We start from the raw sequence: 15,934 nt of genomic DNA, 5'->3' as shown, positions 1-15,934 counted from the left end.
GGTCCCTGTGTAATCATAAACATGATCAAAGCTAATGCCTGAAATGTGCATAATAGCGAAACCACATTAACGGAACATAATAAACCTAGCCCAAGGGGAACCAAAGAGACTACTGTACCACACTGCTATGAAGTACCATCCTTTAAAGCATGTGCAACTTCACATTCCAGCAATTGATATTTTAAACCAGGCGGTTAAATATGGTTTACAGCTTTGTTGAAATGGTCTATTTCCCATATATGATTGCTACTCTGTCAACTTGACTGCATCTGAAACCACCTAAAACACTGAGAGCTGAGCATGCAGGAGAAGGGAATTGTTTTTATTAATAATTTTATTTATCTACATTCCAAATGTTGGCCCCATCCTTCTCTCCCCTCCCAGAGTTTTTCACCCTTCCTGTTTGCCTCTGAGAGGGTGCCCCTTCCCAGGTATCCCCCTTCTGTAGGGAATCAATTTTGTACAGGAATAGGTACATCCTCAGCCACTGAAGCCAGACAAGACAGTCCTCTACTCCATATGAGCTGAGGGCCTCAGATCAGTCCATGTATGCACTTTGGTTGGTGGATTAGTTGATCTTCTTACAGGATTCCTATTGCCTTAAGCTCCTTCCATCTTTCTCCTAACTTGTCCATAGAGTTTGCAACCAATGGTTGGCTGTAAGTATCTGCATCTGTCTCAGTCATCTGCTGTTAGAGCCTGTCTAAGGACATACTAGGCTCCTGTCTGCAAGCACAATGTAACATCAGCAATAGTGTCAGGGTTTGGTACTTTTCCATGGGATAGATTCCAAGTTGGGCCTGTCACTGGATGGCCTTTTGAGAATGGGATTTTCAATGACGTTATATGAAGCAGAAGATCCACAGTTAATTTGGGCCTCACCTTCTGATGGCATCCCATATAAAGGGACCTAGAGGAAGGAAATTTTGCTTCTTGTCACTCTCTCGGCCATGAACTTCTTTCCTGATCCTATATTCTTACTGATATCAGAACTCACTTTTTCAAGACTCCAACATAGACTGAATATTATTAGCTCCGCAAGAATCCTCCAGGCTTTCAATAGAAGATTGCACCTGGGTCTTTGAGTTATATCAAGGGTTTTTTGAACTTTTTGTTTGAAGGGTGCGGCTAATATCCACTTATCAGTGAGTATATACCACATGTGTTCTTTCGTGACTGTGTTACCTACTTAAGATGATACTTTCTAGTTCCATCCATTTGTCTGCGAATTTCATGAAGGCATTGTTTTTAATAGCTGAGTAGTGCTCCATTGTGTCCAAGAAGAAGTGTGGATGCTACAGTCCTACTCGGAAGTGGGAAGAAAATAATCTTGGGAGGTAGAGGAGAGAGGGAGAGAGGAAGAGAAAAGGGGATCCTGTTTAGATACAGAGAGGCAATGGGGGAGAAGTACAGAGTGTGAGGGATTTGAAAGTAGGTATGTAGTGGTGGAGGAGGGGGAACTAATAGCTAATAGGGGGACCCAGACGCCAGGGGTCCTGGGGGGGTCCCAAGATTCAATGCGGGGAGGATATTGGCCAAATACCCAACAGGGGCAGGATAGAACCTGTAAACACCATGTCTAGGGGATGAGCATGTCCACCCATTGAGGGATGGGGCCACCTACTCACCTCAAAAATAGTAATCCAGAATTCCTCCTGTCAAAAGGAAATGCAGAAACAGAGAGTGGAGCAGAGTCTGAAGGAAAAGCCACCCAGAGACTGCCCCACTTAGGGATCCATCTCAAATGATGCCAGGAAACACTTGCTGACAGGAGCCTCGTATTGAGGTCCCTTGAGAGGCTCTGCTAGAGACTGACCAATACAGATGTGGATGCATGCAGCTAAACATTGAACTGGACCCAGGGAGCCCAATAGAGGAGTTAGGGCAGGAACTGAAGGAGTTGGGGGTGGTTGGTTGTAGCCCCATGGGAGGAAAGGCAGTGTTGGCCAAGTGGACCCCCCAGGGCTCCCAGGGACTAACTAGGCCACCAACCAGGGAGTACAAAACTGAATATATGGCCGAGGATTGCCTTGCCTGGCATCAATGGGAGGGGAGTCCCTTGGTCTGATTGTAGCTCAATGATCCACTGTGAGGGAGTGATGGGGAGCTAAGGCTGGAGTGAGTGCGCAGGTGGGAAAGCACCCTCGTGAAGATGAGGCAAGGGGCAGGGGTTTAGGGAGTTTGGAGAGGAAACTGGCGGTTGTTGGCATTTGAGATACGGATAAATAAAATAATAAAAATAAACAAATACGATTGCAATTCCTGACACATTGAGCTATGTCACCTGAAAACTAGGTTTTTCAGCCAATCTAGTATGAGACAATCATTGTTAGACTACACACAGTCAGGTGTACACCGTTAATCCCATCACTTAAGAGGCCAAAGCAGGTAAATCTCTGTTTGAAGCCAGCCTGATCCACAAGGTGAGTTCAGGGCAGCCAGAACTACTTTGTCTCGAATAATCACAAACAAATAAATAATTCTTATGAATATTCATAATAATTATCAATACTGCTTAATACTCAGTTTTACACTGGATAAATCCCTAGGAGTTGAGAATAGCACAGTGACTTGTGATCATGTGTTTTTCAGAACAGAAAACTGAAGGAGAGCATACAGTTGAGGCACTTCTCCATGATATGACTCTTGGCCCATTTCAAATTCGCTGAAGATTTATTAGGAGTGAAATGCTGCAAATGCGGAACTTTGGATGGGTAAGTTTTTCAAATTAAAAATAACATTTCTGTGTAATTAGATGATTGCTTCTATGACAACAAATTGATTAAATACTGACTGTGGTCAGGAGTGGTGTGAACAAAGAACTCACACAGACACACACACACCCTCCACAGCACTTTCGGATTATTGGGCAAATATTCTACTGTTCCTAAGTAATAGCTGCCAAAATATGCAAGAACAGCAAGTATAGCCCAAAATTTTGATATTAAGACAATAAAAATCAGACCTTATAGATGGCCTGTTATAAGGCAAATTCCTAAATCAGTATTTGTGTGAATTATTCAAATTAACCCATAAGATTTCACCTACTGTTGTATTATTTTGCATAAATTTATACTTACTTATCTGGTATTTGATCCATTCACTTAAAGATTGGTCATAAAATGACATATAGTCTTATTTGTTTTAGAATTCTGGAGCCAGTAGTTTGAGCTCAGCTTAGACAAAATGCCATGCCTTTCCTATCAAAACAAAAACAAAAAGTAAAAAAATGATGAGAAGAAAATTTATGTCAATAATCTCATCTATGTTTATACTTATTCCTATATTACTAGTGAAAAATCAGAAGTTAACTTCATTTCCATAGGCATAGGAGTCAAGAATCTGAAATAAATCCCCACTGATAATTGTAGTAAATAATTATTTTAGTTGTTTATATATTTATTCATTCATTTATTCAATTTATATTATAATCACAGCTCATCTCCTTCCTGAGTCCCTCTTCACATGCCTCCTCCATAAGTCATCCCTCCCCTTCACCTCTGAAAAGGAGTAGATACCTGCTGGCTACTAATCCACCCTCCTCTATGCATGTCCTCTTCTAGTGAGGCCAGAGATGGCAGCCCAGTTAGAAAATCAGGATTCACAGGCAGGCAACAGAGTCAGGATAAGCCTTTACTCCAATTGTTGCAGGATCCACATAAAAACCAAGCTGCACTTGTGCTATGTATATGTGGAGGGCCCAGGTTCAGTCCTTGTGTGCACTTTGGTTGTTGATTCAGTCTCTGGGAGTCCCCCAGGGGTTCACATTAGTCAACTCTGTTGGTCTCCCTGTAGAGTCCCTATTCTCTTCAGGTCCCTCAACCCTTTCCCCAATGCAGCTAAAAGACCTCCAGGGCTCTGTCTAATGTTTGGCTTTGGGTCTCTGTTATCTGTTTTGGTCAGATCCTAGGTGGAGCCTCTAAGAGTGTTGTTAGGCTAGGCTTTTGCCTCGGAATCAAAGCTGACAGATGCAAACACAGCCTGAGGCTCCAAGGTAGCTAAAGGAAGAAGGCAGGCTTGCAATGTGTCCCTCTTGGTCCTCTGAAGACAGCTTGCCACATCCTCCCATCCTGTCCCACCCAAAGTTGGCAGGGGTTGCTACAGCATTCATTTATATCCATTCTTCTCACCAGACATCTGTGTGTCCAAGCAAGAACTATCAAATATAGCTGTCAACTGCAGTGTCTTCACCTGTTAAATCAAAGACAATGATAAAAAATACTAGTATAGAAAGATAGAAAATGAATTGAAGTAAATTATATTAAAATTATAAAGATGAAAAAGTCATTTAAGAGACCTTCTGTAATATCCAATGAGTATGTAAATATTTAAATTTTATTTTTAAATATTTTTCCCAAAAATAGTGATTTTTAAAAGGGAAGATTTTCCTCACAAAAGTGTGTGTAGCAATCTGCAGAGACATTCTGAGGTTCACAACAGGAGTGTGGAATGAAGTACTAGTAAGGCTTAGTCTAAAGGGCCACAGATCTGTAAAATTTCTTGAGATATTCAGGACACTTTAGCAAAGAATTAGTTGGCTAATGGATCAGTATTGTTATACTTAGAAATATTGTCCTATGATCAAAGGAATTTTAAATTGGACAAATTAATGCAGCTGCATAGTTAAATCTTACCTAAGCTCTTTATAGCTTCATGTAGAATATGGAGAGATTACAGTCTATATCAATCATATTACTCACTGTATATTTTTTCATATTGTAATTGTACAAAATGCTTTACTTTCAACATTATTTATTCTTGGTATCTGGATAAGTGGATGGGTTATGCTTTCTCTCTAACATGAAGAAGCCATTCGAAAATCATTTAATTTGATCCTCTTAAATTGGTCGATTTCATAATCAAGTCTTTTGTTTTCTTCAATCATCTTGAAACCCCTGAGTACTCTAATGGAATGTCTTGTACTACCATTTATATTCAAAAACATTATTTTGTGTTAGTACAATATTCTCAAAGCTATTTTCCTTAGACTGTAAAAACAATACTTCTTTAGTTCTTATATTAAACACTATTTTAATGAGGCCAAATAAAAGTCAAAACATTTCTTAATTAGGAAAGCAGGACTTTCATAGGAGGGAGGATGACATAATCCACCCACAAAACATTCAACCCCAAATTTTTCTTGCCTATAAGATGAGCAGGGATAAACATGAAACAGAAACTGAGGGAAGAGACAACCAATGATTGCCCCAACTTGAAACCCATTCAATGTTAGATTGTCAAACTCTGGCACTCTGTTGTCTGTCATTGGATCCCCTTTCCTTACCTGGACTGCCTGATTGTGCCTCAGTTGGATAGTACTAAATATCCTAAGGTAAAGTGGTACCCAATGGGGTTCTACCTTCTCTGAGAGAAACTGAAGTGTCCAATAAGGAAGAAATCTATAAGAGTAGTATTGGAAGGAAAAGAGTGAGAGGTGCTATGATCAAGATATAAAGTGAATAAAAGAATAAAATTATTGAAAAAATCATTTCTGGCTTCATACTTTTATTTTATTCCTCAAAAAAGAATTAATTTTGTTGGCTTGAATTGTTTAATTTATGGAGTTATAATTATATAACTGTAGATCCTTGTGTCAAGTTAAGGCTTCTGGTATCCACCAATCCATAGTCCATATTAGTTAACATGCCTGTCATTTTCTTCATCTCTTATTTAGGCAGTCATGTAGGTGGAGTCTTTGTAGTTGTAGATTCTGACATTTCCAGGAAACATAATCTCACAGCAAACTTCCTTCTCTGACTCTGACACTCTTCCCAACCCCCTTTCCACTATGAAACCAGAAGCTTAGATGCAGGAGTAATGCATTGGGTCTGGTCTCCCAACTCTGCATTTTGATTAGTTCTTGTTTTCTGTAATGGTCTGTTTGTTGCAAAGAGAAATCTACTTGTTGGGGGGGGTGGGTAAAGACTACCTTTACCTGTTTGTATTTGGGCAAATATTTAGAATGTAGTTAGGGATTGTGCTTATTAAGTAAGTTGTGGTGCACATAGATACATATGGGTAAATACTCATGTACATAAAAAAATGTTATGTATTTAAAAGTATTCTCAACCCACAAAACTGTATATACCTTTGCCCTTTTGAAGAAATAAGTGATAGGAATAGTAGAATCTTTTCATTATGCAGGACCTTGCTAATGTTTTATTCCCTTAATCTTCTTAGCTCCTTACTCCTAAAACAAACAAGTATTTGTTTAAAATGGAGAATGACAAGCCTCCAGAGCTCCTCTCACACTCTGTGAACAAGATTCATTACATATTTGGTATAATACTGACCTTCTGATATTTTTCTGACTTAAAATGGTAACCTGAAAACTCCCACTCAGATTTTTTTTTGCTAATTAAAATTTGGATATGTACCTATTTGTTCTGACAAGATAATCATTTTCTTTCTGTATATGTTATATAAACTCATATATGCTCTACTTGGTATAACTAGCACTGTTGTCTAAAAATGTAATATATTTCTATTTTGTATTTCACTGCTATAGATGTCATGTTCTAAAACCTTTGGTTTAGAACCTTTTGGTTCTAAATTTAGCTCTAGAAATAGCTTTCATATAGTCGATTTGTATATTGATAACAACTGTTAGAGAACCTTTTTATATATTTTGAAGCCTCTTGAAATATGTAATCCTTCCAAAGGTAAGTATGTGTAAGATATTTATAAATCTTTTTATTCCTGTCTATTTATTTTTTAAAGTAATTTTACACTTGGTTTTGCTCTTGTAGAACCTTATAGCTGAATATTTTTCTGTTATTTGGTAGATATGTTTCTATAAATACTTATGATTAAACTACATGTCTCCATTTTACTAAAATACACTTTTTGACAAAAGAGTCTGAACACTTTTAGGGCATTAACACATGTCCCATGAAGGAGGAAGAAACATGGGCTTGAAATATTCCTGACATAATATTTATTTCTTCTATACTTCAGTTGTTTAAATTTTTTGCTAAAAGAATTATTGATGTTGACTTGGTGAGACCTGTCACGTCCTGGGATCTAGTGGGAGCAACCAGAATGCATCATTCCATGGCACCAATGACACTGAGAAACAAGCAACCAGATGAACTATCATCAGTAGCTTCACAAATACTGTCCAAAAATAAGGGGGAACCTTACTATAACTAAAATAAAACCACACTGAGCAAAATAGCACTTGCCTATAACTTTACCTTTCAAGATGCTAAAGGAGGAGAACCAAAATTTGAGGGCTGCCTAGGCTTCATGACAAGACTGTTTCTCAAACAACCTAGATGGAGTTGTTCCATTCTTTTCAAAATCACCTGGAAGACAAAATGTTATTAAAAACAAAAATAAAAAGTGTTCTTCTGTGCAACTACCTGGCACTGACTATATGTGCTCTTACCTTCTTACCTATTTGTTTTCTGTTTATTATCCTTGTTTCAAATTTTGCCATGTTCTACATCAACATTGAATCATTTATAGAATAAAGTAGACTATTGTTAGTGGCCATTCAGAAATGAAGGTATTTTAAAAACTGACTGTGCTTTTCAATGGTCAACATATAGAAACAATTGATTAAAAAAATCATAATTTCCCTAGGAGGATCAAGCTGGGGTAATGAAGATGCACCAGACCAAAAGGGAGTTTATCTCCAAGAAAGGTATTTTGCACTGTTCTACAACCAATCACTCAATAGGAGATAGGATGAGAACTGTACCTGGAATATTCAGATAAATATTGCTGAGCCAATACAATTTTAATCTTATTTCAAAACTTCAAATATTGACTTCCAGGTTGTTTAGATCTCTTTTAAACAATTTTTTCTAGTGTGACCTTGTGGTGGATTGAATATGGTGGGCCCATAAGATGTGCTACTATTAGGAGGTGTGGCCTTATTTGAGTAGATATTGACTTTTTGGGGGAAGTTTGTCACTATGGGGGTAGGCTTTTAGGTCATATGCTCAAGCTCTGCACAAAAGGAAAGAGAGCCTCCTCTTGGCTACTATGGGAAAGAGTGTCTTCTTGGTTTCCTTCTGATACAAATGTAGAACTGTTGGGTCCTCCAGTATCAAGTCTGCCTGCAAGATGCCATGCTTCCCACCATCATGATAATGGACCAAACCTCTGAAACTGTAAGCCATCCCCATTTAAGTGTTGGGCTTTATAATAGTTAAATTGATCATGTTGTCTCTTCACAGGAATGAAAACCTAAGACATATCCTATAAATAAACCTTTTTTGGCTTTTAACTATTCAAAATAATAATATACCTAGTATCTTAGAGTTGATAACTTTGTATTTACCACAAATAAAAGCATACTTGGGCATTTTTCATGCTTAGGTACCAGTATAAAATATTTTTGATAATATTTTATTGAGGTCACACGTTTAAAAATTTGATTATACTTAAATTATCAATAAACAATAAAGATTACATTATTTAAAACCAGAGAACTTTACTAGTTTAAAATGATGAAGAATAGCATGCAATGTGTGTCTCAATATTTTCTACATGTGTGAAAATAAGGTAAATTTGAGCTATACATGATTCTCAAATTAAGCATCTATAATCACACCATGATATTGGTTGGATGTAAAATCCTAACTCCAAGAACACAAATTGTCATAAAAATGCAAATTAAACTACAGTCCAGTAATACCCAAAAAATTATTATCTCTGTGTTCTTGTAAACAAATTAAAGTAATTTCTGTAAATGATCCAATAGCAAAAATACATCACAACATAAGATGTAAGTATACATGCATACACACATATACACTCAGGTATATATATACAAAGCTCTGCTTTACATGTATATTCTGTGCTTATGAGATACACAATAAAAATATTATGTCTCTTTGTACATGTGTATATTAAATAAACACAATAAATATATGCATATATTCAGAGTTTGTTCTTATTATTGCTGTTATAACTTGTATAATAAATGTACTCCAACAGAATTCAAAGGTTTAAATTTCGGTTTCAATTGGGAGATCAAAATCTCAAGAGATTACTGGATAATAAGGATTTTAACTTAATCAGTGGGTTAATCCAACAAAGAGCTCATAATTTCATGGGCTATTGGGAATTGATGCAGGAGGTGAGGGTGAGTTGAAAGGAGGAGGTACCACAGTAAAGAAGGGTTCTTCTTTTGCCACAACCACCCAGAGATTTGAAATCAATTGCTTTATTTACCTTGTCCATTTTGGCTAGAGTAAGATGAAATCTTAAAATCATAAAAGTGTTAGTTTTTGTCAAAGAATTTTTCATCTTCTACAGAAATAAGCGTAATTTTTATTTGAAGTACATTTATATGACTTATTACATTGGCTGACTTATTAAAACAATGTTGCATATCTGGGATAAAACCAATTTGATCATTGTAAATAATATTTCTGATAAGTGTTTATATGTAGTTTTCACCCATTTTATTGAGAATTTTTGCAAATATGTTCATCAGGTATACTGATCTGTAGTGCTGTTGTGTATTTATCAAATTTATGTATTAGAGTAATAATAGTGTTATACAATGAGTTTACTAGTGACTTTCTGATTTTTTCCTTTGTTTAATTTTGGAATAGTTTAAAAAAATGGCTTAGTTGTGATACATCAAAAGTCTGCTATAATTCTGCTTTGAATCGATCTGGAGCTGACCTTTCTCAATCATAAGTTTTTTGTTTGTTTATTGCTTCTATTTCCTCTTTTGTTGCTTTCTTCATGGTTTAATATTGGTATTCTATGTGAATTAAGGAAATCATCTATTTATTTTAGGTTTTTCAACATAATGGAATAAAAGCTTGTACTGTGTTTCCTTATAATATTCTGATATCTTCAGTATCTGTTACACTGTTTTTCTGTTCATTGCTGATTCTTTTATTTTGGGTCAAGAGTTTGTTGATCTTGATTACATTCCCAAAATTCAGTTTCTAGATTAACTGAGTATTTGTAATGTTTTATTTTATTTTTTATTTAAATAACTTCTTCTTTAATCATTATTGTCTTCTGCAGGTTTGGTATTAGGCTATTTTTTTTCCATATTTTTGAATTACATCATTACATCATATATTTGTGATTTTGCTGATACTTAAATATAGGCATTAGGTCTATGTGATTCCCTCCTAAAACTGCTTTTAGTATGCTCCCAAGGATGTCCTATGTAGTAGTTTAATTTTCATTTCATTTAGTTTCAAGCATATTTTGATTTATTTATTTCTTGATTTCCGCTTTGATCCTTTTGTTTGTTTGCTTGTTTGTCTGTTTGTATATTTGTTTGTTTTTCCTCACTTAGAGTCCCTTGGCTGTGATTATTTCCCCTTCCAACTCAAATTATTTCTTCCAGGATCCAGTATGACAAGCTTCTGTTGGATATGAATTTATTTCATTGATTGGAACATTGAAAGATTTTTTTCCCCAGAACAATGGCAGATACTTTTGCTAAATAAAGTAGTCTAGACAAGTAGACACAAGTCTTTACAGCTTAGACAGTTCAAGGCTCTTTTCAGGTTTGTATTGAAAAATCTGTTATTATATGGGTAAATTTTCTTTTAAATATCACTCTTTTTTTTTCTCATTTAGCTTTCAGTAGTTATTATTCGTGTTGTTATTGTTCGACATATTTTGTGTATTACCTATCATATCCAGTAGGATATTATTTTGTGTCTTGTTGGGATTCTTTGTGCTTTGTGTATCTGTATTGGTATGTGTGTGTGTGTGTGTGTGTGTGTGTGTATATATATATATATATATATATATATATATATATATATATATTATGTATGTATGTGTATGTGTGTATAATTTTGCTTTTACTTATTTATTTTAAATCCTGCTCATTGCCCTCTCCCTGTCTCCTCCCTAAATCCTCCTCTCTCCCCCCTTGCCTTCACCTCTGAACAGCTGCACATCCCCCAGGTATCTACTCCTCCCTAATGCATTAAGTGCCTGGTTGGTTATGTGCATCTTCTCCCACTGAGGCTAGACAAGGCAGCCCAGCTAGAAGAACATATCCCACTTACAGGTAAAAGCTTTTTGGATAGACCTTAGCTCCAGTTTTTCAGGACACACATGAAGACCAATCTGTCCATCTGCTGTATATATACAGGAAGGCCTATGTCGACCCCAAGTATGTTTTTTGGCTACTCATTGTATCTCTGAGAAACCAAAGAGTCCAGTTTAGTTGACAAAATTGTTCTTCCTGTTGAGTTCATACCCCTGGAGGGCTAGCAATCCTTTTTCCTATTCTTCCATAAGGGTCCCCAAGCTCCACCCAGTGTTTGGACATTTGTATCTGTATGTGTCTGGGTCAGCTGCTGGGTGGAGCCTGTCAAAGAATAGCCATGCTAGACTCCTGTCTGCAAGCATAACAGAGTATCAAAAGGGTCAGTGATTGGTGCTTGCCCATGCGGTGGGTCTCTGGTTGGGCCAGTTATTGGTTTTGCATTCCCTCATTCTCTGTTCCATCCCCTATCCCTGCATTTCTTGCAGTCAGGATAAATTTTCGATCATAAGTTTTATGAGTAGGTTGATGTTGCTATCATTCCATTGGTGTTTCTGCCTGATTAAAGGAGGTGGCCACTTCTGGTCCCATATTGCCAAAGTTGTGAGGCACATCTAAGAAAACTCCAATTGATTCTTACCTGCACACCTTATATCAGGACTCTGTCTCTCCCTGGAAATGGCCCCTACCAACCCAATCTTGACAGTTGCATTTTTTCATTCATTCTAATGGTCATATAGTTATCCCTCCTGTACCTCCCTACATTTGGACTTGAACACCCTGACTCTATTCTTATATCCTCTCCCACCCATTTCCCTCTCTCCACATGCTTCTCATAAATATTTTATTTCCCCTTCTAAGAGAGATTCAAGCATTCTCCCTTGTGCCTCCCTCCTTGTTTAGCTTGTTTGATTCTGTGGTATATAGCATGGGTATCCTGCATTTTATGTCTAGTATCCACTACATATGTTCTTCTAGGACTGTGTTACGTCACTCAGATCCATTCATTTGCCTGCAAAATTCATGATGCCTTTGGTTTTAATAACTGACTAGTATTCCATTGTGTAGATATACCACAATCTCTTTATCCATTCTTCAGTTGAAGGATATCTAGTTTGTTTCAAGTTCCTGGCTATCATGAACATGATGAGCAGATTCCTTTGTTGGATGATAAAGCATTTTTTTTTGAGTACATGTTAAGGAATGGTATATCTACATCTTGAGGAAGAGCTATTCCAAGTTCTCCAAAAAACCACCACATTGATTTTCAAAGTGGTTGTACAAGTTTGCACTCCCACCCCTCGCTCAACATCCTGACCAGAATGAGCAATTGTTTGAGTATTTGATCTTAGTCATTCTGACCAGTACATGATAAAATCTCAGGATTGTTTTGATTTGCATTATTTTCTATGACTAAGGGCTTTGAGCATTTATTTAAATGCTTCTCAGAAATTTGAGATTTCTCTGTTGAGAATTCTCTGTTTAGATCTGCAACCCATTTTTAAAGTGAGTTATTTGGATTATTGTCTAACTTCTTGATTTCTTTATAAATTTTGAATATTAGACCTCTGTCAGATGTAGGATTGGTAAAGATGTTTTTCTAATCTGTAGGCTGCCTTTTTGTCCTATTGACAATGAGTATTTCCTTGGTTAGCTTACAGACGAATTTTTCTTCTGTGATTTGGTCTATATTATTAACCTGGTATTTTTCTCCCTTGGTATTCTTACTTGTGCCCATAGCTCAAAATTTTTCTCTTTTGACAGTGTGCCATGTTTATTGTACATCTATTTCTTGTACTTTAAACAAACATATTCTTTACATGATCTACAACCTCTTTACTTTATCTTGAATGCTGATATACTATATTCTGGTGGTTTATTTTCATGACAAACAGAAACTTTAAACAAACTAGGAAGCTATTAAGACTTTCTCCAAAGATTTCTGATCAAGATATGAGGTTTTAATGTCCATCTTCATTTCAGCCAGTGTTCTCTTCCATGGTTCTATCATTTTATTGAATAAAGTTTCTAAATCCTAAATTATTTTCATAATTTATCCAACAATGTGCATGTATTTTATGAGACATCACATAAGTGTTTATGATTTTTCTCCTTGGAATTCGATGATGTGTTTGTTTCTTCCCTAAAGTCCTTAAATTCTTTAATAAAGTCCATTATTTTTCTTTTAAATTCTATGTCCTGGTTTTATGTTGATAGTTCTCATTAAAGAATCCTTTTCTTGGTTTAAATAAACTCAGGCTGTTTTGACTGTTCATATTGATTTGTTTTGCAGTTTGACTTGAGTATGTGGCTGTCTTTCATTCATTGTGTGTCTGATGTAATAATTTGGCATTCCTTTGATTTAAATAGTGCAATGGATGTGTGACCTAAATGAGACTAGTTAAAACTATTGGAGGAACTGTTTAATAGGAGCAGGAAAAGATAACTCCCAAACTGGGGGTCTTGAATTTGTCTTATGTTTGTTGCTGTGGCATAGAGTGGAGGGAAGAAGTAGAGTAAAAAGAGCAACTCACCCATTAGTGGTAGCACTAGAAGAAAGTAAGCGTTAGGCCTATGTATCTGAGAAAGGCCTCTGTGTACAGATAGGTGAGGAATAGTAGAGAATGCTTAGTGCAATGAGTAAGGATGAAACAGACTAACCCAGCATGGATGTCTCAGGGAGTAAGTGGATTCCATGACTGTAGTCTGGGACAAGGATTGTGGGTTTTTATGAAGTGGAAATGGATGGAAGGGAAGAAGTAAGCTCCAGGCAAAAATGCTTTACAAATTAAGAGGGTTCATGGCTACAGGTCTGGAACTAGGCTTGCAGGTTTTCAGATGGAAGTTACTTGATGAAAAAGAAGGCCAAGAAAAAAAAATAACTGATCCAGGAAAGGTGACTTGTACAAAAAGTGGCTTCCTGGGTCATGGTTCTGGATCTAGATTAGGAAATGTGATTTGCACACAGAGTAGTTCTGTAGGCCTAGAGACTGAAACTAGAATTGTTGGTTACCATTGGCCCATTCTCTCCCTCCTTCTTTACCTTTCTTCCTTCCTGTCTCCCTTCATTTCTTCTTCTATTTCTTCCTTTTTAAATTTTGAAATAGCAATCAAACGACATTGAAATTTATGCAGTGTTTAACATATGAAAGTGCTAAACTTTATATTTTGAACTTCCATTCTTCCTAAAAAAAATAGGAATCCAAGAGTAAAGTTGTAAAAATGCATATAAATATGTATCAAAAATATTGTAATGCAGTATTATTAACTATTTTAAACAACAATTGGTTGATCAATATTCTCTTCATAATGAAAGGTTTTGTTTTAAAATCTCATTATATAAAGTAATAGCTAATATTGATTAATTCATTAATGAAATGAATTAAAATAAGAAACATTTTGAGCTATGGGATTAAAATATGGAATATTATTGAATGGATTTCCTGAAAATAAGTTATATATTTGTGTTTATTTTCATGCTGTCTTCTCTTTTACTGGTGTTCTGATTGGTCATCTATCACATTACTAATACAGAGGTGATCCTGAGTGTCATCCCACTGTGTGATATTAATGTGACCCAGTGCTGTGTAAATTAAGCACTCTATGGGAATTTATTATAGCTCTCAGAACAGCATGAGTGTGATTTAAGTCTCCTTTATTCAATAGCATCTGAAATTATTATTCATTTATTGCTTAATCTTTTATAAATTGCCTACATGACCACATTAGGGATATTTTGTTTTAAAACCAAAATAATTGGAAAGAAAATACTAATTTGGCCATGCATATCATTTCAATTTTTCTACAGTGCTGACTCTTAATGATGATTTGCAAGTCATTTCCATGTTTTAACCTCTTTCAATTGCACTCCACATGGCTGGGGATGTGTAATATCTGGTGTGCTTGACAACGGGAGGCCTGAATGCCAAATAAGGAAACTATTTTCCAAATAACTGCTGATGCGTTGAGCATCACATATACTCACAATTGCCAGCAGCTTTTCTGAATGACTTATTGTAAACCCTCTACATATTATTTTCTAATTTATATGAAATTTACTTAATAGCTGTGGATCTTTCTCAAACTTTTCATTGCCAAGCATGAAATTAATGCAGAAATTATTCTCTGGATTGCTAGGAGAATCTCTTTGTTTTTCAGCATGTCCTCAACAGCAGCTTCAATTCTATGTTAAAAAGCCACTCAGTAATTTGGGTCTATACATACAACAATAATAAGTTTGAAAGAATAAAATAGAACAATAGAGATAATATGTGAAAGCAAAGTTAGGGTTTGCACAAACAGAAGGAGATCAGCAGGTCAGGAGAGCAGGGATTGGCTGGCCTCAAATTCATGATCCTTCTGTTCTGCCTCCTTCAGCAAAAACTGTCATGTGCCACCATTGGAGTGAGCACAGGGACCCCAATGGAGTAGTTAGGGTAAGGACTAGAGGAACTGATGGGTTTGCAACTCCATATAAAGAACAACAATATCAACCAACCAGACTGCCGCCCCCGCCCCCCCCCAGAGTTCCTACAGACTAAAACACCAAACAAACAGGACCCATGGCTCCAGCTGCATATGTAGCAGAGAATGTTCTTATCTGGCATCAATGGGAGGGGAGGCCCTTGGTCCTGTGAAGTCTCATTGCCCAAATGTAAGGGAATGTTTGGCCAGTGAGGCAGGAGTGTGTATATGGGGGAGCACCCTAATAGAAGCAGGGGGGTTGGGTAGGGTAGGATAGGGGTTTTGCGGAGGGGAAACTGGGAAAGGGGATAACAGTTGAAATGTAAATAAATAAAATATCCAATTAAAAAAAAAGACCCTCATCCTAGCTGCCTGAAAATCAGTCATCTCCTAGAAGCCTTCAGTTCAAGATATAGAACTCTCAGCTCCACTTGTATTATGCCTGTCTGGATGCTGTCATCCTCCTGCCTTTTTGATAATGGA

This window comes from Grammomys surdaster, unplaced genomic scaffold (genome assembly GCF_004785775.1).
Source record: "Grammomys surdaster isolate TR1022 unplaced genomic scaffold, NIH_TR_1.0 125708, whole genome shotgun sequence".
Lineage (NCBI taxonomy): Eukaryota > Metazoa > Chordata > Mammalia > Rodentia > Muridae > Grammomys > Grammomys surdaster.
The sequence above is the reverse complement of the archived record's forward strand: the minus strand, read 5'-3'. Positions refer to the sequence as shown.